At 38.7% G+C, this 23,187-nt stretch overlaps 1 protein-coding gene across 3 annotated transcripts in view; it reads left to right on the forward strand.

Moving 5' to 3' along the window:
* Positions 1–2,036: 2,036 nt before the first annotated feature.
* The window catches only part of NFKB1 (nuclear factor kappa B subunit 1), a 109,583-nt gene continuing 88,432 nt past the window's right edge, over positions 2,037–23,187 (forward strand). For all 3 annotated transcript variants that reach the window (XM_027597801.2, XM_027597803.2, XM_027597802.2), the window contains exon 1: positions 2,037–2,162. The gene's annotated coding sequence lies outside the window, so the exon portion shown is untranslated. The remainder of the gene's footprint in view (positions 2,163–23,187) is intronic.

Genomic DNA, 23,187 nt, shown 5'->3' on the forward strand with positions numbered 1-23,187 from the left:
TTCCCTAATACTTTTTCGTTTCATGGAAGTTTGCACTCTTTATACTCATATGAGTGGCAAAAATAATTTTACGTACACTATATATTCATCTACTAAAATACAATATTGAAAACATTTCTAATAATGTCTTTTTTTAATAGAAGTATTTTTAAAAATATTTTATTTATTTGAGAGAGAGAGCGCGCGCAGGCTGCGTGCGGGCGCCTCAGGGCAGAGAGAAAGGGAGAAGCAGACTCCCCGCTGAGCAGGGAGACCAATGCAGGGCTCAATCCCAGGACGCTGGGATCATGACCTGAGCTGAAGGCAGACGCTTACGGACTGATCCACCTAGGCGCCCCTCTAATAATGTCTTATAAATAACGACATGGGGTTTCTAAAAAGTCATTGTCTTTAATCTTTATAAAATTTCCTGGATTCCAGTTGTACAAATAACCTCTGGGAGTTAAATGAAATCGCTTCATGGTAGACTGTTGCTTGATTCCAAAGACATTGCAGAGACTCACCCCAAACCCAGTCAAAATGGATCTCTACACCCCTGCCAAACACTCCTTTGAGAACCCTGTGATTGCCTCGGGGAGGGGAGGGAGGGAGGAAAGGGGGCTGGGAGCCGGCGTGAAAACAATGGCCAACTTGCAACCGCAATCAAATGCCATAGCAACACCGCGTGGTGATTGCGTGCTTATTAGGGTTTTTAAAGTTAAATTTACACAGTTGTCACGGAACCCAGTGGTGAGATAATGAGCTTTACAGTATCTATTTCAGCTCAAGGTTTCTTATTCTGGGAGCTATTCTATCCTAAGGTATCCCCAGCCCTTTGCCTAGCAAGGTGCCAGGCACGTAAAGAAGCCCATAAGCTACAGAATGGTGGTCACAGGGAGACCTGTCTGCCAGTTCTAATAGTGCTCTCTCCAGAAAGAAAGAAAAAAACTCCCATCCGCTGGATCAGTATTCTCTTTATCAGCTGGGAACCAAAAACTATTGCTACCACCATTACTATAATTCTATCCACGGTAATTATCATAAAGGCCTGACAACACCCTACAGATGAACGTTCTGAATAACTGTCATAACCAGGAGATTTAAGACCTCACCAAAAACCAGTAGATGTTCAGAATCCACTGGACAGAAGTCAGTTATGATATAGCAATCCCATTTAATCTGTGGAGAGATCTGTGTAAACGAGACAACTTAAAAGGAATATATAGATGAGATTTCTTTTTATACACAGCATGCTTGGCTCCAGGCCGCCCCATCATCCCCTCCAGATGCTTGGGCCTGTCCTTAGGGCTCTGGATCGCCAGACTCCAACGGCCGCGCAGCCTTCGCCTCCGCGCCGCCTGCCTCCCGGGACAATTCGGCCCCGCAGGCGCTTCCAGGGGGGCGTCCCCGTCCGCTCCTGCCCTTGAGGCTTTGGGAGCGCCCGCTGGGGAGCCGGAGCTCCGCAGGGCACCCGGGCGTCCCGGCCGCTGAACGCGCGCCCCCAGTCCTGCGTCCCACAGCGGCTCTTAGGGGCAGGAGCCGAGCCGGGGCGGCGAGGCCGGGCCGGGGGCGCACGGCGCCCACAAAAGTGCGGGCTTCCCCCACCCCCGGCGGCGACCCCACCTCCCGCCCCCGCTGCGTGCGCGCGGGTGTCCGTCTGTCTTCTCTCTCGACGTCAGTGGGAATTTCCAGCCAGGAAGTGAGAGAGTGAGCGAGAGAGAAAGAGAGAGAAGTGCACCAGCGAGCCGGGGCAGGAAGAGGAGGTTTCGCCACCGGAGCGGCCCGGCGACGCGCTGACAGCTTCCCCTGCCCTTCCCGTCGATCGGGCCTCTCGCCGCCGCCGCCGCCGTCGCCGCCCTCGGCCTGCGCCCCGCCGCCGGCCCCGCTCCGAGAGCCCAGCGCAGCCCAGGCCGGAGACGCCGCGGCCGGGAAGGCGGCACTGCCGCGGCCCGGCCACCGCGCGCCCTGCGCTTCCCTCCGCCCGCGCTGCGGACATGGCGCGGCGCTGACTGGCCCGGCCCGGCGAGACCGCGCGCCCGCTCGCCCGGACCCGACCCGACCCGCACCGGACCCGCTCCGGCTCCGGCCGGCCGCTGCTTTTTCCTTCAACGGCCCGCAGGCCCGCGCCGCCCGGGAGGGGAGCCCACAGGCGCAGGGAGGCCGAGCGCGGACTCGCCACCACGGTAAGCCGAACTCGGGCCAGTGGGGGCCACGCCGGGGACGTGTGGCCCGAGTCCCGCCACCTACCCGCCCCGCACCCCCTCTAGCCCTGTTCGGACTTCCTCATTCCTGCACTAACCGCTGGGCTAGACCGGACGGAGGACCAGATTGACAGTAGTTGAGAGGCACATGGGCTTGGAGAGAGGGGCAAAAGGCACATCTGGACTTCGCAGGGGCTTGTTGGCCAGAGGGCCGCTGCTGCCCGGGCCGTCCTTTCTCCTCGCGTCCCAATGCCAGGCGGGAACCGGGACCTGTGGGGGGAACTCTCGCAAACTTTTTTTTTTTTTTTTAATGTTCACCCCCACCCCCAGCCCCTCCTGGCGGGTGGCTTGAGGGTTGAGGTGAGCTTCGGAGAGGGGAAGGTGGTTGGTGCAGTGCTGAACCAGATTTCACCTAAGGGCGTTCCATGAAATGAAAGCAGAAGTGTATGTCAGTCCTCTTGACTGGGAAAGCCCTCCCCAGCTCCCCCAAATTGAGTAGAACAGCCTCATTCCTTCATCTCCTACTTCAAAAAGAACACTTCTCTCTCACTCTCTCCCATTCCTTCATCTCCTACTTCAAAAAGAACACTTCTCTCTCTCTCTCTCTCTCTCTCTCTCTCTCTCTCTCTCTCTCTCTCACACACACACACACACACACACACACACCGACCAACCAGGATGTAATGTATTCACCTACTATAGGATCCGTATCTTTGTTTTCAAAAATCAAGGAGGGCCTGGTACTAACCCTACAGGGCCTGGCATTTGAGAAAAGAAATTACCTACTTAGAGCACTTTTTAGACACTGATTATGTAAAGCACTTGGACAACAGCACCGTGTATCATGCATGACCTCTAAAACAAAAATAATGATATAAACAAAGCCTATCCTAAATACAAGTTTTCTTATGGTCTTTAAAAATAGATAACAGTGGAGATGTTTGCCCTGATTTATTGGCCTATACTGAAACCTAAATGGGACTTGATGATATAGTACTTGATTATCAAGATTTAAGACCTTTTCATGGACTTCGTTAAGTCGGGTTTTTCAGCATTGCAGCTTATTAAATAACTATATTTAACTTAAAGATTTTGTTATAAAGCCCATAATCTGAGAACATGACTAGAGTTTTACTAAAACATTTAATAACTCTGGCATACAAATGTTCTGTAAACTGGTGATCTTTGGTAAACACTGAAGCTTGGGATCAAGATGTCCAGTGCTTATTTTTCTAGCAAAACATCTCGGTAGAATATTCTTGAATAGTTTAAATTGCATAGTGTTTGTTAAAACTAAAATGGACTCTTAATTAGAATAAAGTTCTTAGCTGAAGTATGTTTTTTTCCTCATTTTAATATTGTGCTTTCTAGAGATGAATCCTTTTACTGTTTGGTGCACTAAAGAAATGTACATAATTTAAAGCAAAGTATTTTTTGAGCTTATGAGCTTGGGAAGACAGGAAATATAAAGATTTGTTTCCTGTAGCATTTTACGTTTATCATGTAATTAAGTTGCTAAGGGGAGTTGAACATATATCATAAATGGAAACATGAAATCTCCTGAAATTATTCATCCATATTGATATACCTGCAACTCCCCAATGCCCTCTGGAGCTTGTTTAGATAAAATGTCTTCCTGGGCCACAGCCTACTGGACAAATGTGAACACAAAGAAAGGCTCATTATGTGTAGATTTAATGCTGGCACTGAAATACTCCTTGCTGTGAATAGTAAATCACTTCTAACCTGTTTGAAAGACTTTTTAAAGGAAATATTATAATCCAATTAGGTGTTGGTGGGTTTGGCAGTTAGGGCTTGAAAATCTATTATCTTTGTTTGCAAATTTCAATTTGATCTTATGTTCCGCAGCTGGCATTCAGATGGGCTGAATAAACACCCTGTTTTTCAAACCCAGTTAGTAAATACTAGAGTATACATACAAAAATAGTTGTTCCCCTTTGTAAGCACTACTTTGATCTTCACACTTCCTTCTTACTTCTACCTCTTAAGTTCATCTGTGATGACTGAGTTGCCTTTGGTAAAAAGCTTAGTCTGAAATAGCTAGAATGTTAGATTTAGTGATCATTTTCCTCCTATTTCTCTTGTCATGTTCCTTGGAACAAACTGAAGCTAGTTTAAGAAACTAATATTTAAGGCTGGTTTTTACTACTACTTTCAGACTTCCAGATAATTGAAGTAAGTTACTACCTTCACTTTCCCGGATTGCTCATTGTGATAGATAGAAGGGCTAGATAAAGACCTGGCGGCTGCAGGAATCTTGGACTATCATTCAATCAGCAAGATCTTTTTTTTTTTTCTTTTTTACCTAATTTATGAGAGGTATTCCCCTGTTCAGAAGAGGTGAAAGTTCTGGCTTCTGGGGGGAAGTGGTTACTTCATAATCTTCAATTAGTTTGAACTTGGGAGAAGTAAGAACAGTATTGACATTTTAAAATAATAAGTAAAAAAAATGTGAGTTTCCATGTGGATTTTTGATAAAGTAGTGAAAATATCATCTTTTTCTTCTTCAGAATTTCTTAGAAGATGTGTTCTTCTGCGCATAGAGATGGCTGCAATAGAAAGTGTGTCTGGAAATGCAGAATAGTTTAACCAATAGAGTAAATACTCAGATTATGCTCCTCCAGTCTACAGATTGAACAGGAATCACATTAGCAGGAATGGATGCATAAGAATCAGTGGCTATGCAAATTAGCAGGGCGATTGTTTTATTGGTTTTCTGTTTATAGTATGAATCATCTAAGGTGGCAAGATCGTTACATATTGTAAGAACAGAAGAAGGAAGAGAAGGAAGAAAAGAATTTTAGTGTCTTAGGACACTTTTAAATGTTCTACTCTTACATCTACATTTATGTCTGATTAGAGTTAATTGACAACTGCTTCTTGGTGACCAGTAAACCACACTGAAGCAATTTGTGCTGCTTTCTGGGAATTCTCATTTGCACTCTTGCACCTTCCACAAATCCTGAACTCCCCTGTAATGTTCTTAGAGGTGAGCAGGTAAATCATCAGAAGCATATATACCCCTATGAGTTGACCCTGTCACTGAGGAGACCTTGAGGATTTTCAAGAACTAGAGGCATTCAGCCTTAGGAAGGAGTGTTTGGACTTGTGTCACAGTCCTACAAGTTAGTTTGGCTCCTTGACTTTTTTTTTTTTTTAACAATGAAGATTAATATTTGAAACCACATAATTTGGTAAAGGTAGTAGAGTAGCGTAACTAAGACTCTTATCTTTGTAATATTTCATTAATGAGTACCTAGTGCCTCACTATTGAAAAAAAAAGCATTCTTTTCATGATGATAAACTTGCTTTGTACCTTTGGTCTCTGCTGTATTAAAGAGGGTATTCCTGGGTGCAAATTAATGTGCTGTCTTTTAATATTTTGGGTGAGGTTGATAGACCTACCCTTGAAAATCAACTAATAGTTTAGAAAATAAGTTGTGAAATAATATTTTATTGCCTCACTACAAATAATTTAAAGCCTAACAGTTTTACATATAAGTAGTATAAGATGTCATTTGTTAAAGATCATAGAATCCTCAAGAGTAGATTATGAATGAAAACATTTAGAGTATTAATCATAAAAATATTGTATTTTAAATTTTAAAAAGAAATCAATTAATTATTATTCTCTCCTTATTTTCCTGTAGTAACTAATAGATTTAATTATCAGTAGTACAAGTTTCATCTGCTTTGATTTGTTGCCTATTTTTGAAATTAGAATAATGAAATGGAGGCTTAATTCCCCATTACAAATTGGCTTATTACTTTTTATTTATATTTCACCATTAGGCCAAAATATTATAACCACCTTTTATTCTGACCCATACTTTCAATAGATATTAATAAATTTAAACTATAGACTCAATTTCCTTAAATGTGAAAAAAAGATTCTGACTGATGGAGCTTTAAAGAATATAAAGATTCTATATGGCTTATTCTTTAAGAACCTAATTATTTTAAGAAATAATAGAAAGGAGGGGCGCCTGAGTGGCTCAGATGGTTGAGCATCAGGTCATGATCCCAGGGTCCTGGGATCGAGCCCCACATCTGGCTCCTGGCTTGGCGGGGAGCCTGCTTCTCCCTCGCCCTCTGCCTCTCCCCTGCTCATGCTCTCGCTCTCCCTCTGTATCTCTCTGTCTCAAATGAATAAATAAAATCTTAAAAAAAAATAATAGAAAGGAGAGGAAAAGAGCTATCTGAAAGAATCAAAATCCTATAGTTCTGGCTGAAAAGAGATCATCTCTAATTTATACTGACAAAGGCGTATCTAACATTCAGCATTGTGCTTGTTGGTACTAGTAGGTCATCAATAACTATTTTTTGAGTGAAGGAATGGCATAAGTTTTGTTTTGTTTGTTCAAAATTAGGGCAGCTGTTTTCTACAAGGAACAAAAATTACACTATTTTGCCTTCTGGGAAGAAAGAAACCAAAAACTAGTTCTTGCTTCCTAGATATTATATTCTTATCTAAAGAGCACACAAAGTTTACTAGAACAAGGAATTTCTTAAAAAGTACCCAATGCCTTTCAAAAGGAAAGCATTTCATTCTGAAAGATGAGTTTATGAACTGGAAATAAAAAAGGCTTTTAGTTTCCAAGTTTTAGAGGCACTTACGAAGCCAGGTAATAAAGTAATTGAAATGATAATAGGTGCTTATGCAAGTGAAAAAATGTAACTTTTTGGCTACTCTAGAATTTCCCTGAGCTCCATTGAAACTGTAATTTCAATAGTAGTATCTCCAAAAAAGGAAACAGTGCTACAGACACTGCTTTGTAATCCAAAGATTGTTAAAGCCTATCTAAATTAATCAATTAAAAAGTAAAACCAAAATATGTTAAGCCATCCAGAATTAAATACTTACCTAAACCTATAAAAAACGAAGGGGGAAAAGTTATTAGCTGGAAAACCTCAGGAACAAGCAGGCAGTTAGTAAGGTATACTGTATTTTCCACTTTCACACTTTAGTGATTTTGCAATACCCAGGACCTCCTCACATCGGGGTGTTGTTGATTATTTTTCACTTGTAGCATTTTTGGAAAACTGTCCTTGAAACGCTAAAGCTAACCGTGTGTTCTCTGTGGACACGATTTATGAAGTCTGCCATCCAGACTAGAAAAGAGCACAATGCCAGCAGTCCAGGCCTGGTGTCCTGACCCCAGGGAGAGTCAGAACCATGTTATTGGAAATTGCTGATTTCTGTCCCCCCTGCTCTGCTGCCCACTTAATTCTGGTGCTGACACGGACCTCTCTTCGAATCACTTACATACATTCAGGTTTTAAAAATGAAATTTAAAGAATTGTTTACAAAGATTTCTATGTGTAATCATTTTTATGGTTGCCAATAAACTGTGGAAGAAACTACCTGTGTACTTATATAACAAGTACACTATAAAGCTGTCATTGTTGAAAAGTACTCACAGCAGTGTTTGCTAGTTAAAATAATAAAATATAATCCAAGTACTTTGGTAGCTTCCCTGCGAGAAGTTTCAGAGAAGGATAAATTCCGCTGTGTTCCGTTACATAATCAGCTCAGTCTACAGCTGATAAAGAGAAACATAACAAAAACATAAACATAAACAAAAACACAAAACTATAATGTTGGCCTTTTTTTTTTTTACTGTATTTGTCAAAAATCTATGGCCAGCTCATACATTTAATAGTGGAAAATAAAGCTATGGATTTTTCTTAGTTTTAAGGCTTTTGATACATGAGTATTTGTTGGTGAGATTTTTTTCTTTAACTTGAACTAAAAAAATACAAAGCCTGCATAAAGTTAAGCATACCTCTATAGAAAGCATTTAATATTAAAAAAATCTGATTGCTAGAATGAATTTGGTCAAAATAGCAGTCATTTAAAAAAAATTGTTTGTTGTTATTGTTTATCATGTGATTCAGACTGAACATATTATGCTCTATTTCAATGTCAGGACATACCGCTCCCTCCAGAAGTCAGTTTTTATCTCCAGAAATCAATTCTAACATATATCAAGCATGAAAGAATAATAATTAAAAGTGATGACAGACTCCCTAATCAGTCTACCTGTTTATTGGTTCTGTGCCCACGCCTGCAATTCATTCAAATAGTGAGAATAAATTACTTGATTGTCTTAGAAAATAGGCCTTCCGAGGCAAGAATTTTAGGAATGGAGAGAATGACTATATTTTGAGGGTTCTATAAAATTAGATCTTGAACTTTCTTACTGACTTGAATATGAACAAGAAAAATAATCTAGAAAGTGAATCAGAATTCCAGAGAAAAGGATAAGTCCTGTGTATCATGGATGAGAAGGGGAGAGTCATGATGAAAAGAGAGAGATTGAAAAGAACTTTTTTTATAGGCATTTCACTGTGGATTATCCTATTTTTGATTAATTGCAAACAATGGCTATTGCCTCCTCATTCTGAAAACATTTTAGAAGTCACTTGTGATTAAGCAAACCTCAGTACACCTGGGAAATTAAAATCAAAAGCATGGTATTTGACAATTAAATGTATTTCCTTGCTCTCATGCCATAACATAGCATTCATTTGATAAAATATCTTGATGGTTTCTCTCCATATCATTACCTAATTTCCCATTTTAGGCATTTAACTAAATTTAACAAGTACACCTTAGAACATTTTAATATTTCCTGACTATTTTATTTTATTTTAAGATTTTATTTCTTTGAGAGGGAGAGAACACAAGCAGGGGGAGAGGGAGAAGGAGAAGCAGACTGAGCAGGGAGCCCAAGGCGGGGCTGGATCCCAGGGTCCTGGGATCATGACCTGAGCCGAAGGCAGACACTTAACCGACTGAACACCCAGGTTCCCCTGACTTTTTTAAAACATTGCCTTAGCAGTCAGTTACCCTCAAGTTCTTTTTTATGATGGTCAGAGAAAGTATCCCATTTCTCTTAGAAAGTGTACTGTAATAGCCAAATAAGAATCAGTCCAAGTTGTTTACAAAGGTAGTTCAATCCTGTATCTGAAATAAATGGATGATTGGCGGGGGGGGGGGGGGGGGCAGTTGTGCTATATTTACTAAGGATTTGTTAAACTGGAAGAATCCAGTCATTCAAGGCAAGCCACAAAAAAACAGTAATTTTATTGTGGAGCCACTTAAGTATCTTCACATAGATATCCCCATCAGTATGCCGGTACCAAATTTATGGTCATCCTCATTCACCACATTGCAGTCCCTCCCCCACCCCCCACGCACATTAAGGCATGCAGGTGTCAGCCCACTGTGATCCATTTGGTAGGTTCCCCGTGCCAGAAATTTAGGATCCCATTCTTCATGCATTCTCATTTATCTCCTCCAGTCCCCAGGTTCTATTAATTCAGCCTCCTCCTCGCCTCCAGAACATCCCTTCCTCCTTGAACTTCTAGCTTTCATTTTTGCAGTCTCCTGATTCATTATCTCCTTCAGTTCTGTCATTCATTCCAACATAAAGGTCAGCTTTCCAAAGCGCAAGTCTGATCATGTCACAAACTTTATATTTCTGAAATGAATCTCTGTTGTCTTCACAGGCTCATTCCTGCACAGCTCACCTCCCACCCTTGCTCCTCCCCCACCCCTATTTCTCAAATCATCCACATCAGTTTTCAGTTCTTTACCTTCTGTGTGTTCTCCCTTTGAATGCCTCTGTATACTCACTCCCTGTGTGAGGAGTGTCCTTCCCTTCCTCGCCAACTACTCAACCTTCAGGGATGGTCCGGCGTCATTTCTCTCTTGCTCTCCTCTATCCATTCTCCCTGACCTCTCCATGAAGTTAGGTGCCTGCAATCCATGTTCTCTTGACTTCTTAGGTTTTCTAGACAGAAAATATGTTGAGGGTGAGGATTTTATCTTGACTTTTTCTTTGCGTAGCACCTGGTAGGTTTGCTAAATGAGTAAGTAAATAACTAGACAGAATGTCAGCAGGTATTGATGAGGTAGCTATTGATTAAACTGTGTGGCTCTGGGCAAATTAACTTCTCTGGGTTTCATTTTCTCTGTGTATAAAAATGAGAGGGTTAGACTAAATGACCATCTACTTCTAAAATTCTTTGTTTCTTTGATATAATAGTATTATTTGGAAGACTTCAGATTTTCTTGCTCTATTGAGCAAGGTCACCTTAAGGAAAATGCGTGTGAGAAGGTACAAAGACAATTCTTGACTGTCATTTTGATAATATGAGGAACTGTTCATTTTTGGATTGTGAGTTATCATTTATGGTCTTAGTCTAGTTTCTTTCTGACATCAGGTGTTTCTGGGGTTGCATCTTTTTGTTATTAATCTCTACTATATATTTACATTCATATTTCTCCAAAGAAATTGAAGACACACTTGATACAGAAATTGAATATAAAATACAATATTTTAACTCTAACTGGGTTCAGGTTCTCCTTAATTATAATTACAGTTGGAGGAGGAAAAAAGGGAAGTGGTAGTAATGTAAGCTCAATCCTCATGTGTCAGAACAAGAACATAATGTCTAAAATCGACAAATTAAGAAAAAAGATATAAACATAGTATTTGTAGATATGAAAAGAACCCCCAGGAAAACCAAAAAGAGAAAGTTAAGAGTGTTAAAAAGTCAGTCACTCTGAAAAGCAGGATTGGAGATGAGGAGAGGTGGGGTAGAGGAATCTTTGCTTTTTTGTAGAAGCTCTTCTACCTTTGCATAGTAAGATATCTTTTTTAACCATTAATTCATTTGAATATACATTGGGTCCTTTCCATGTGCCAGGTTCTAGGAACTGGGAAAATACTGAACAAGAGAGAAATCCATGATTTCATGGAGCTTATTAGATCATGTAATGTTTTCAGTTTTTAAAAATTTTCTCTTTACATTAGCCTTTTAAAAATTGAAGAATCACATAACTAAAAGATTGCATTAATCATAAGAGTACAGCTTTAATGATTTACCTCAAAGTGAATACACTTAACTTAGGTGGTGCTCTAGAAAGAACATCACCAGCACCCCAAAAGCCCTATTTCTGCCCCTTCATAGTCAGGACACCTACCCTTCACTCTCATTTAAAAAGTTTCACTAATGGAGCACCTGGGTGGCTCAGTCGGTTGGGCATCTGCCTCAGGCTCAGGTCATGATCTCAGGGTCCTGGGATTGAGCCCTGCGTGAGAAGCCTGCTTCTCCCTGTCGTGCTCCCCCTGCTTGTGCTCACGCTTTCTCTCTTTCTCTGTCAAATAAATAAATAAAATCTTAAAAAAAAAATAAAAGTTTTCACTAATGACTTTTGGATTATATGCGTGTTGATTCCATGAGTCCACATATAAATTCATCCACATACAATTGAGAATTGACTGAATGAATTCATTACTCCAAGGTGCTAAAAATGAGCTTCACACAAGTAAGAACTGTGCTATGATTAAAAGCCCTAAGATGAGTTCATTTGAGACTTTAATCACTAAACAAAATATAATTTGTAAAAATAAAAAACAAATCACATTTTCATATTAATTTGTCATTTACGAGTTTGAGTAAATATTTTGTTTATTGCCCAGCAGTCAAGGTCACTGACAAAGAGATATGGGAGAAAGAAGTACTCAAATCAGACCTTATCAGACCCGAAGAGAATGTAGTTTTTTCCTCCTTTATAGACTGACATTTGCATAAATTAAAGGATTTATGTGAGTGGTCAATGTGGAAATGGCTTCATAACTAGATTTAAGGACTGAAAGTTCCCTGTATAAGGCCTGGTTTTGATGCTTGCAAATCATCATTTGTGTGTTTGTGTAATTGGAAGGTCACTGTTGTTCTTATTTCTTCAAGGAAACCTTTTCTCCCTCCAGAGCGATTGTCACCATATCCATGGAACCAAGCAAGTATTGCTGGTTCACATGATTAATTCTTTTCATTTAAAACTTAAAGGATATACTTTATTATAGATATGTGAGGATAAATAAAAATGAAAATCCAACTGAAGTCACACTCAAATTTAAGAGAACTTGATTGTTTTCTCTATATCTGATCAAAATAATATTAATCTCTAATTCATAATTCGTGAGGTCTACTTCCTCTTCAGTCTGACAATACAAATACTCCAAAATGGTGCTCAAGACAAAGGCCAGACATGAAATTAAAAGTTGGTTGTACTACATTTTTTTAATTAAGTCTTAATTTTTTTTACAGCAGTTTAAGGTTCACAACAAAATTGAGGATAAGGTACAGCGATTTCCCATACACCCCTGCCCCTGTATATGCATAGTCTCCCCATTATCAGCATCTTTCATCAGAGTGGTACATTCATTACAGTTGATGAACCTACATTGACACATTGTAAGCACCCAAAGCCCATAGTTTTGTGTATGGTTCCTTCTTGGTGTTGTGCATTCTTTGGGTTTGGACAAATATACAAGGATATGTATCCATCATTATGATATCATACAAGAGTATTTTCACTGCCCTAAAAGTCCTCTGTGTTCCACCTATTCATCCTTCACCCGCTACCCCCACCATCATACTCTTATTTTTAGAGAAGAAACCTGTAGTAAATCAAATCCCTTTCTTATGCCACCTGAATGAAAGACCTCAAACTTTGAGTAAATGTATTGAATTGGTTTTTATGTGGAAATGGAAGACAACAATATCTCATGAGTGAATTCAGTTATAACATGTAAGGTTTTATCTAATTTACTGTAATCTTTAGAGAACTTCTCTAGCGATACAAATTTAGATTCATCATTTTCATCCTACTATAAACAAAAATAAATTTTACTTAGAATGGAATCTGCCATTTAATATATATCACCCTTAATTATAATATGATTAGAAAATGTCCAGAACATCTTTTTGACCCTATAAATTTCAGTCATTTATGATTAAGAAAACAAGCATAGGCAAAGATTGATACTTACGGAACATATTAGAATGCATTCTGATCTTTCTCAGAAAATCTCTGTCCTCCATGGGTACAGTGGACATGATACAGTAAGAATTTATATGCTTCTCTCACACAGGGAAAAGAAGTTATATTTACTATGTTTTATTGATTCTAAGAGGTACTTCTCTCCCCGCCCAGTTTAACATCTTGATCAAAATGTATTTGAGGATTTTCTAGGTATCTTTCTGTTACTGGTTTTGAATTTAATTTTACTGTGTTTAGATAACATATCTGTATGCTTTCACTTCTTTGAGATTTATTGAGACTTGTTTTATGGTCCAGCCTACAGTCTGTCTTGGTGAATGTTCCACATGCACTTGTGTCTTCCACAGTTATTGGAGTGTTCTATACATGCACTTAGTTTTATTAATGATGTTGTTCCTACATTTTCTATATCTTTACTGATGTTCTGTTGATTTGCTTTCATCAATTACTGAGAGAAGAGTGTTAAAAATGTTAACTATAATTGTAGATATTTCCATTTCTTCCTTTAGTTCTGCCACTTTTGCTTCTTGTATTTTGAAGCTCTGTTAATATGTGCATACACGTTAAGATCATTATTTCTCTGTGATGAATTGACCCTTTTATTCTTAAGAAATATTTCTCTTTGCCCCTGGTAATATTTCTTCTCTTGAAGTCTACTGTATCTGATACTTTAGTATAACATGCTTTTGTGTAGTTAGTATTTCCATGGTATATCTGTCATAACTTTCTATCCTGATACTTTTAAACTACTTGAGTCTTTAATATTTAATTTTTAACAATTTCTATGAAAAGCATATATTTGGGTCTTGCTTTTTTTGTCCACGTTGACCATCTCTACCTTCTTTTGGTCTGTTTAGTCTATTGCCATTGAATATAATTATTGATATGGTTGGGCTTAAGGTACCGTCTTGGTAATTATTATCTACTTGTGCCATCTGTTCTTTGTTTATTGTTTCCCTCCCTTCCTGCCATCTTTTGAATAAGTTTATTTTTTAAATTCCATTTCATCTTCTTCATTGCCTGTATTTTAAACTGTTTACTTTAGGGATTACAATATGCATCCTTGAGTCTACCACAGGTTAATCTGTAACATTTCATATATAAGAACTTGACAGTGGTATACTTCTACTTGTCCTTTAACCTTCCTCTGTGCTATTTTTGTTACACATTTTACTTCTGCATATGTTATAAACCCCAAAGTATATCATATTTTTTTAATTGCACATGAGAGAAAAGTCTTATATTTACCCACATTTTCATCATCTTTGGCATTTTTCATTCTTTCATGTAGATCCAAATTTCTATCCAGTATCATTTCCCTTCAGCATGAAGAACTTTCTTTAACAGGCTGCGGATGAATTCTCCCAGCTCTTGTTTATTTGAAAAATGTCAGTTTCACCTTAATTTTTAAAGGTTATTTTTGCTGAGTAGAGAACTGTACGCTAATCTTTTTTTCTTTCACAATTTTCATCATTGTTTCTGATAAGTCAGCCATCATACTTACCATTATCACCCCTTGTCCTTGGATGTTTTTAAGATTGTTTTCTTTAGCATTAGTTTTTATCAATTTGGTTGTGATGTGACTATGCATGGTTTTGTCTTTATCCAACATGGGGATCTTTGAGATTCTTGGATCTATGGGTTGATTTTTTTTTTAAACCAAATTTGGAAAATTCTTGGCCATTATTTCTTCAAATATTTTTTCTTCTCTCTCTTTCTAGGGCTCTAAATGACACATATGTTTAAGACCACCTGATTATCATCTCATAGGTCATTAAAGGTGTCTTAATTTCTTCCTGCCTTTTTTCTCTGTGCTTCAGTTTAGATAGATTTTATTGACTAATATTCAAGTTTATTGATTCTTCCTTCTAGTGTTCAATATGCTGATCAGGTCACCTAATAAAATCCCATTTTGATTTAGAATTTTCCATTGGTTCTTTTTCTTTTTTATTTCTATTTCTCTTCCAAGATTCCCTATCCACTTATTATGTTCATCTTTTCCTTTATATTCTTGGACATATTGCTATTTTTTTTAAAGATTTTATTTATTTATTTGACACAGAGAGACACAGCGAGAGAGGGAACAAAAGCAGGGGGAGAGGGAGAGGGAGAAGCAGGCTTCCCTCTGAGCAGGGAGCCCGATGCAGGGCTTGATCCCAGGACCCTGGGATCATGATCTGAGCCGAAGGCAGACGCTTAACGACTGAGCCACCCAGGCGCCCCTGGACATATTGCTATTAACAGTTTTAAAGTCATTGGTTGCCAATTCCATAATCTGTGTCATTATTTTCTTTTGAGTCATGTTTTCCTACTTCTTTGCATGTTTTGTCCTTTTTGTTGTACATTGTGAGTACTACATTGTAGAGAGTATGTATTTTTGTCTTCCTTTAAAAAGTGTTGAGTTTTGTTGTAATACGCGATAAATTTACTGGTGAATCACCTGGTTTTATAAAGTTGGGCTTAGAGTAGTCTTTATTCTAGGGTATGTCCCTTATTCCAATAGCGTGGTCTTTCTGGGGTCATAGCTGAATGCTTAGATCGTTGAGTGATGTCTCTACCCTGGATGATTGGAATTTCAGTGTTTCTCATAGGTTCCCAAAACTTCTGGAATCTCCATTCAGCTCTTAGATTTCCAGCAGCCGTTTTTCTAGTAGACTTGTCCTGCACTAGTACAGCTTAGTATGTATTCATTAACCAGAAGTGACCCCTATATAGATTTCTGAGCCTTTTTGTCTGTGTAAATTCCTCACTTCTCATACCCTGCCCAGTGAGATTGCTGTTCTCTGTTTGGACTCTTACTTCCTTGTGTCATGGTTTGGAACATACTCTCAGTCAAAAAGTGAATTTAGAGCTCACCTCAAGTGTTTCCATGTCCAGTGACTTCCATTATTGTTTCAGTTATTGGTATAGTTTTACAGTTGAGTCGGGCAAGTTCAATAATCATTACCCTGTCATGACTGAAACCAGGAGTCCACATTTTGACAAATCTGAAATTGCAGTGCTTCCTACTATTAATATAATAACAATTTTTAAAAGTCCTTAGTATTTACTAATTTGGTGATACAAAGAAGCGAAGCTCTTATATCTACTTTTTAGGCATTTTATCCACTTAAGAAGATGGTAAATATATAAAGTTAAATTGTAGTAGACCAGTATGTTGTCAAGTGTAAAATCACCAGTACACCTAAGGGTTATAGCCTTTGTGTGGACTGCATAGCTGTAGGTTTTAGAGGAAGTACAGGGTTTCTGGGCAGAGGTCAGATTTGAGTAGAGGCTTGAGGAGTAGGTAATATGTAAGTAAGAAAGATGGCATTTCAGGATGCAAGGCTACCATGAACAAAACACAAGATGGAAATGAGCAAGGCATTTTTACATGATCAGTCTGTCTGTAATAAAGGGTTTTGGTTAGGACATAGTAATAGATGATGTTTATAATATGATTTAATGTAATAATATAATCTGAGTGGTTGAGGGCTTTTGACCTTATAAGGGAGAACAGTAGGGAGGCTACTACTGTCATTCAGCAGTGAGGCAGTGAGAGTTCAACTAGGGTACAACAGTGGGAATGGAAAGTTGGGGGGGGAAGATACAAGAAATAATATAAGGAAGAAATCAGCAGAAATTGGTTATTGACTGAATATGTGTGAAATAAGGAGAGGGAAAGGAGAAAAAGGTGACTGAATTTTTGACCCTGAGTACCTGAGACAATGATATATTGGCAGAAATTGGGAAGTCAAGAACAGAGCCATTGCAGCAGGAATGATTAATTTGATTTTAGATATTAGAGAGTTGAAAGTATTTAAAAGCTTTATAAATTGTTTTTAATGGTATCAGTGCTTAAAGCTAATAACACTGTATTAATACTTACATTTTGAAGGCTTTTCAGTAATAATTTTATTTCTGTTTACATTACATTATTTTTGACTAATGTACTTGTTTCATTTGTTTTATTAGGAACTGAATAAGCAAATACAGTAAAAATGAGTACAAAGGGTGGGGGCTGGGGAGTGGGTTCTGAATAGGACCCTAACAAAGAAAATGTAACTACTAAATTACCAAGATAAATAACCCATGCCCTACACACCCTCCACTTCCCGTGACCCTTACCATGTTGCGTTGCTTTTGCCTCTCTGTCTTCCTAACTATTGCATTAGTTAGCTTTCACTGTGTAAAAAAGTACCACAAAGCTTATTAAAACACAAACATTTGTTATTGCCCTCAATTTGGTGATCTCTCTAGTAGGTCATCTGGTCCGGGCTGGCTCTGCTGATTTCTGAAGTCTTGTGGTTGCTCATCTGATGCTGTCTGGTTTAGGGGGGCGTCCAGTAGGACCTCTCTGCTCCACACCATCTCTCATTCTCCAGTGAGCTAGCTCAGGCTTGTTCACATGGCAGCAGTGTTCCAAGAGAGCAAGAATGGCTGTTGCAAGGCCTCTTGAAACTGGTGTTTTAAACTCACACTTCTGTCTCATTCTGTTGGTCAGAGCAGTTACAGGCCTGCCAAGATTCAAGGGATGGAGGAGAAAGAGATTTTATCTTTTGTTGGGTGGGGTTGCAAAGAACATTTGGTCATTGCTTTCAGTCGACCACAGCTGTGGGCCCTGGGAATACACTCTTGTATACTTTGCTGTCTTTGGTAACTGACACATAGGAAGGCTAAATATTTTTTTTAATGAATGACTAAATTAATGGAGGGAGGAATGCATTCAAGGAATATTTCAATGTACCTTAGTTTTAAAGATATACATACTTTTATTATACCATTAGTGAGTATGGTGTTTTCTATGGACGTATTTTAGAGAGTCTCTTGATTCTCCTTCTATCCTTTGTAATTGAACAAAGGAGATATTCAAAGCTATTGCTGGAGTTATTGTTGTTTTGTATTTTCACCACATTTGACTGTCTCAGGAAGAACTGACTTGAGTGCATTGTCACAGTCCTATTCGGCTTTTCAGGCTATGCTATGGGTAGACTAGCTCCAACTGAACATGCAGAAGACCAGAAGCAAAGATGCTGGATGAAAATGAATAAAATTGTAAGTCAAGGAAAAAAATCATATCTGCCACTTAGGTAAATGAACGAACCATAGTCTGTGAAGTAAGATTAGCTCGCATTACTCTGTCAACCTCAGCAAAGGACTTACTCTCTGTAAACCTCAGTTTTCTCCTCCAAGACCATATTTCTCAGGAATATGGTGAAAAAATAAGTGAAATACATGAAGCACTAGCTATAATTCCTGATTCATGAGAAGTAATCAATAAGTTTAGTTCTTTATACATGTGAACCAAAGTACTGTCATTTGATGGCATTCATCAGGGTTTCTCTTTGTCAATAATGCCACTTAGGGTCAGATATTTCTTCATTGTAAAGAGTTGTCCTGTGCATTATAGGATGTTTAGCAGCATCTCTAACCTCTACACACTAGATTCCAGGAGGACTATCCACCAGCATGACAGCTAAAAATGTCTCCAGACATTGCCACATGTCCCTAGTGGCAAAATATGCAGACATTTTATTCAAGAGTAATAAGGATAGAGAGAAAGAGGGAATGTGGCAGTGTATCCATACATGTAGAATAGGAAAGAAAAGTACTTGATTGTTCTCAGAATGCCTAAAACCCTTACTGTCTCTATTACTTTTCCCATAATCTAACATAAACAAATTTGTTACGCTCTAAGAAGATGCTTAACATTTACTATGTGCCACTGACTATGCTAATAAGCTTTGCATGAGTTAACGATTGAAGGTTGTATATGTATCTGCCATCTCGACTAGATTGGCATTCCACTGTGAACAGGGACCTTGTACCAGCCCCAACTGTGATGTATTTGTACTTCTGAGGGAGCTATTTTCTATGTTGGTCACATTGGTAGCATTGCACCCAAATAAAACATTAAGGAACTGAAAATGGTTGGAGGTGTGGAAAACATGGAAAGTGAGTATACAAATCTAAAATGTGGTAGATTACAAATACTGATTTTTTTTCAAAAAGTTTTAATAGAGCTATTTTGAGAAAAGTAAACCCACCATTAACATTTTTTTCATCATCACTAAACCGATATATCAGAAGAAAGATGTAAAAAAGTAGCCCCTTTAAAGTTAAATTTTTTCTATTATATTTATTTGAAGAGGATGCCAGTAGTGCTTAGAAATTGTTCACTCATTCATACTTCATGTGTGATTCACTATGTCATTAATTGTTAAAGATGTCAGAGTTAAACTTTAAGCTTCAACTTTAAGTTCAGCAGTGTTTTTCTCTTTTTTCTTAACATATATTTCTAATTACATAGATGAGTTAGAAAATTAAGACATAGGAATGTATAACTTAAGGAGTAATAATCTCCATGTCACTATATATGGATCCAAATTATTATTTTTAACAGCTACGTAACATATAAGCTATGAGTGTAGCCTAATTATAATTAAGCAATCTGCTATCAGAGGACATTTAGATTGTTTCCAGTTTTTTGCGGCAGTGCATATCCTCGTACTAATTTCTTTGCACATATGCTCATATAATTCTTTAGTACAAATTTCTGGAAGTGGAATTGCAGAGTCAAAAGATAATCTCAGTTGAATGTTTCCCGTTACGTGTAGTACACATGTGTGTATACCTTACAGTACACTTCCAAAAAATTCCTCTGTCTAGGGGCACCTGGGTGGCTCAGGTGGTTAAGCATCTGCCTTCGCCTCAGGTCATGATCCCAGGGTCCTGGGATCGAGCCCCACGTCGGGCTCCTGGCTCAGCGGGGAGCCTGCTTCTTCTCCCTCTGCCTCTCTCCCTGCTCATGCTCTCTCTCTCTCTCTCTCTGTATCTCTGTGTCTCAAATGAATAAATAAAATCTTAAAAAAAAATTCCTCTGTCTAGATAAATAGCCTTTATCTATATCAATTTATTATTCAACAGAGAAATGGTGAAAAGTCACTGTCTTTCCTATAATTTCATCCTCACTGCTCTCCAGGATGAGGTATTAAAATTACACCTAAGTGGTTTCTGTTATAGCTGATTATAATCTTGAAAATAGAGACACTTTATCTCTCTGATTCCCAGCTGTGTCCTCTGAATGGCACCTAAAATTCTGTTTTTCAAACTGCAGATTGTCACCCATTAGGGGGTTTGAAAAGTTTGTTGTTTTTCTTTTTAGTGAAATCTAATAGAACAAAAAGAGTATGTTTCCTTACAGTGGGCCCTGCCCAAAGAATGTGAATATATCTGATCCTAGAAAATTCCTCCACTTATAAGGAGGGAAGTGGGCTTGGTCTTGCTGCCTTCACTAAGAACTCTTTGTGCTGGCCTTTGAGGTCAGTGGTGCGATTGTCACAGATGTGCAGAAAATAATCCATTAGGCATTTCATATAGAACTAGTCGCGTGTTTAGAACTTAGCCAGTTATAACATTGTGCCTCTCATGTGAGAAACACAAACAATTCTCTGGAGAAGCTATTTTTATTGCTAGCTAGCTACATTTTCTATTTCTCTTTCCACGGGTGAACATTTTCCTGAAAACCTCACCATTGGAGGAGAGAGATGCAGAGCTTAGGCCCATCTTCTCACTAGTCAACCCAGTATCTTCCTTTCTGTTTCAAGGTCCTTCCTCAAAAGCACAGAACTGTGCGAAGGGAAAGTGAGAGGAAGGGCTCAGGGAGCAGGGGGGCAGGAGGGGCTTTCCCTGGTCTTTCCTAATCCTTCAGTTCCAAAAGCTTAGCTGGTATTTCAGAATTTTGAAATAAAACTTGCTTTTACAATTGATGCAAATATTACTCAGTGATTCATCCTTTCCAAAGAATTCTTGGTTTCTTTTGACATTTTATTTTTAAATTATGAATTAACATTGACATCACTCCGAGGGTTCCTGTTACCTCAGCTCTTTACGGTGAATTTAACTGCCTTACAAAGCCTGTAAAAGTTCAGATTTTAATCACCATCCTGGTATCTCTTGGGCTGCTGTTGGGCTTTTAAAACAGTGATATTTTGGCACACTTTTGGGCAAAAAGCATGGAGAGGATGTTGGCAGGAGGACTGTGTTTAATTGGGTATTTTGTTCAGTGCCTACAGTTTGGAGATCTTCATTAAAGTTTTAACTACAGTAAAGATCATGATAAGAACCCTGTGGCAGTTCTAATAGAGTAATTTTAGTTGAGTTTTTAAAATCAAGGTGAGGGCCACTTTATATTCAAAGGTCAGGAAGCCATCCACAGCCGCATGTACAGGTACACATATATATTCAAAGTAACAGGTACTCAATGGATTCTGTCTATTTAATAAGTCAACAGTCTCGCCTCTGCTTTTGAAGACCATAGGCTAAGATTGTTTGAGAGGATTCAGGTGGTCAGCCCACATTAATGGAAAGCCTAAAGGCAAAAAAGAAAAAAAATTGTCTTAATATCTTTCTTGGAAGTTTGGACTCCTGGGTGTTCTAAGAATAAGGATTTTCCACATGGAATATTGCAGCTGGCATTAGCACTGCATTTCAGTATAACACTTATTATTTTACTAGTATTCTTCAAATAACTGAAAATTATGATAATGACTCTTTAATATAGATATATACCTAAGTACATGTAAAAATCCAAGTTTACAAAAAGAGCTGTGATTTGTTCTTTGAGTAAGCATTTATTAGTCAACTAACCTACTGCAAGCTCAGCAAAGTTCTACTGTTGTCAGAGGTCGATCCCATCAAAACCCCTCATTTTACAGATGAAGAAACAAGGCCATAGTGAGTTTCGTTGTATATCCAGAGTCACACACCCAAGTAGTGGAAGAACTCTGGAATTTTGAATGACTTAATTCCTTTTTACTGTATCAGGGCAATCCCCCCCCCCCCCCCCGTTTTTTAAGCTACTTATCTTAATTGATTACAGTCATTTGTCAATCTTCAGCAGTTTTATGTTTTAGACAAATATTTCTTTCAAATCCTCATGGAGTTATATTTATAGGACACACCTTTCTCCCTTCTGCTGAAGTTGGACACTGCTCTGTATCCCACTAGCAGTTCTCAGGAGGCTTGCTCACTCCTTGTCAGGCACAGAGGCCTCTGGCAGGAGAGGATGTCATTGAAAACCAGGGTCCTCTTTGAAGGATCTTGTCCTTTACTGGAGACGTAGTCATTAGACTGTATTAATAGAGAGACCCAGCAATGCCCTACGTCAAAGACCAAAGAGATTTCTTTCTCTCTCACATCACTACCAGTATTAGCTGCCACTCATCATCATCTCTGGTAGAAGCTGGGTCTTCTTCATGTCTAGGTTTTATCCAGAAGGAAAGAGAAAACACAAAACAAAAACATGGAGGACACATGTCAAGGGCCTTAAGCCCCGACCTAGAAGTGGCACAGAGATAGTTTGACATTCCACTGGTGAGCATTTCATCAAGTGGCCATCCCTCATTCTAAGGAAGTGTGGGGTATAGTCTAGCTGAGCAGTTACATTTCCAGCTACAACTATTACCGTGCAAAAGGAGAGTACAGATTTTGGCATACAGTTAACATTCTCAGCCCGAATCCCAAGTGCTTTATAGACTTCATGGGAAAAAAAACAAACAAACAAAAAGCTTGTCTCAGGAATGTTGTATACCTGAAATTAATGTAATGTGTCAACTATATTTCAGTAAAAAATGAAAGAAAAATTTATTTCAGGAGTTAATATTTGCTTTCAGCCTTTTTTGTCCTTTAATCTTTCACGTAAATAGATCTAAAATTTGATCTAGGTAAATTTAAATAAAATCAGCCTGTATTTAAAGTAATGAGAAGGATATTTCTTAAGTAAGTAAATCCAAAATGATATGTGATTTTTAGATACTGTTTTTATCTGGCCATGTGGTTTCTCACTTTTTTCAGGGCCTCTGGGTAATAGAAGACTGCTAGGGCCTGCAGTACATTAATATCTGGCTGGGGTTGATTAAATCTGAGACTGTAGCCTTGATAATAAGGACTCTTACAATCTCTCTCTACCACTTTGTTTTTTTTTTTTTTAAGATTTACTTATTTAGAGAGAGAGCACGTGAGCGTGCATGCGAATGAGGGGAGGGGCAGAGGCAGAGGGAGAGAGAGAATCTTAAGCAGATTCCGCTGTGAGCGTGGAGCCTAACACAGGGCTTGATCTCAGGACCCCCAGACCATGACCTGAGCCGA

This window comes from Zalophus californianus, chromosome 2 (genome assembly GCF_009762305.2).
Source record: "Zalophus californianus isolate mZalCal1 chromosome 2, mZalCal1.pri.v2, whole genome shotgun sequence".
Lineage (NCBI taxonomy): Eukaryota > Metazoa > Chordata > Mammalia > Carnivora > Otariidae > Zalophus > Zalophus californianus.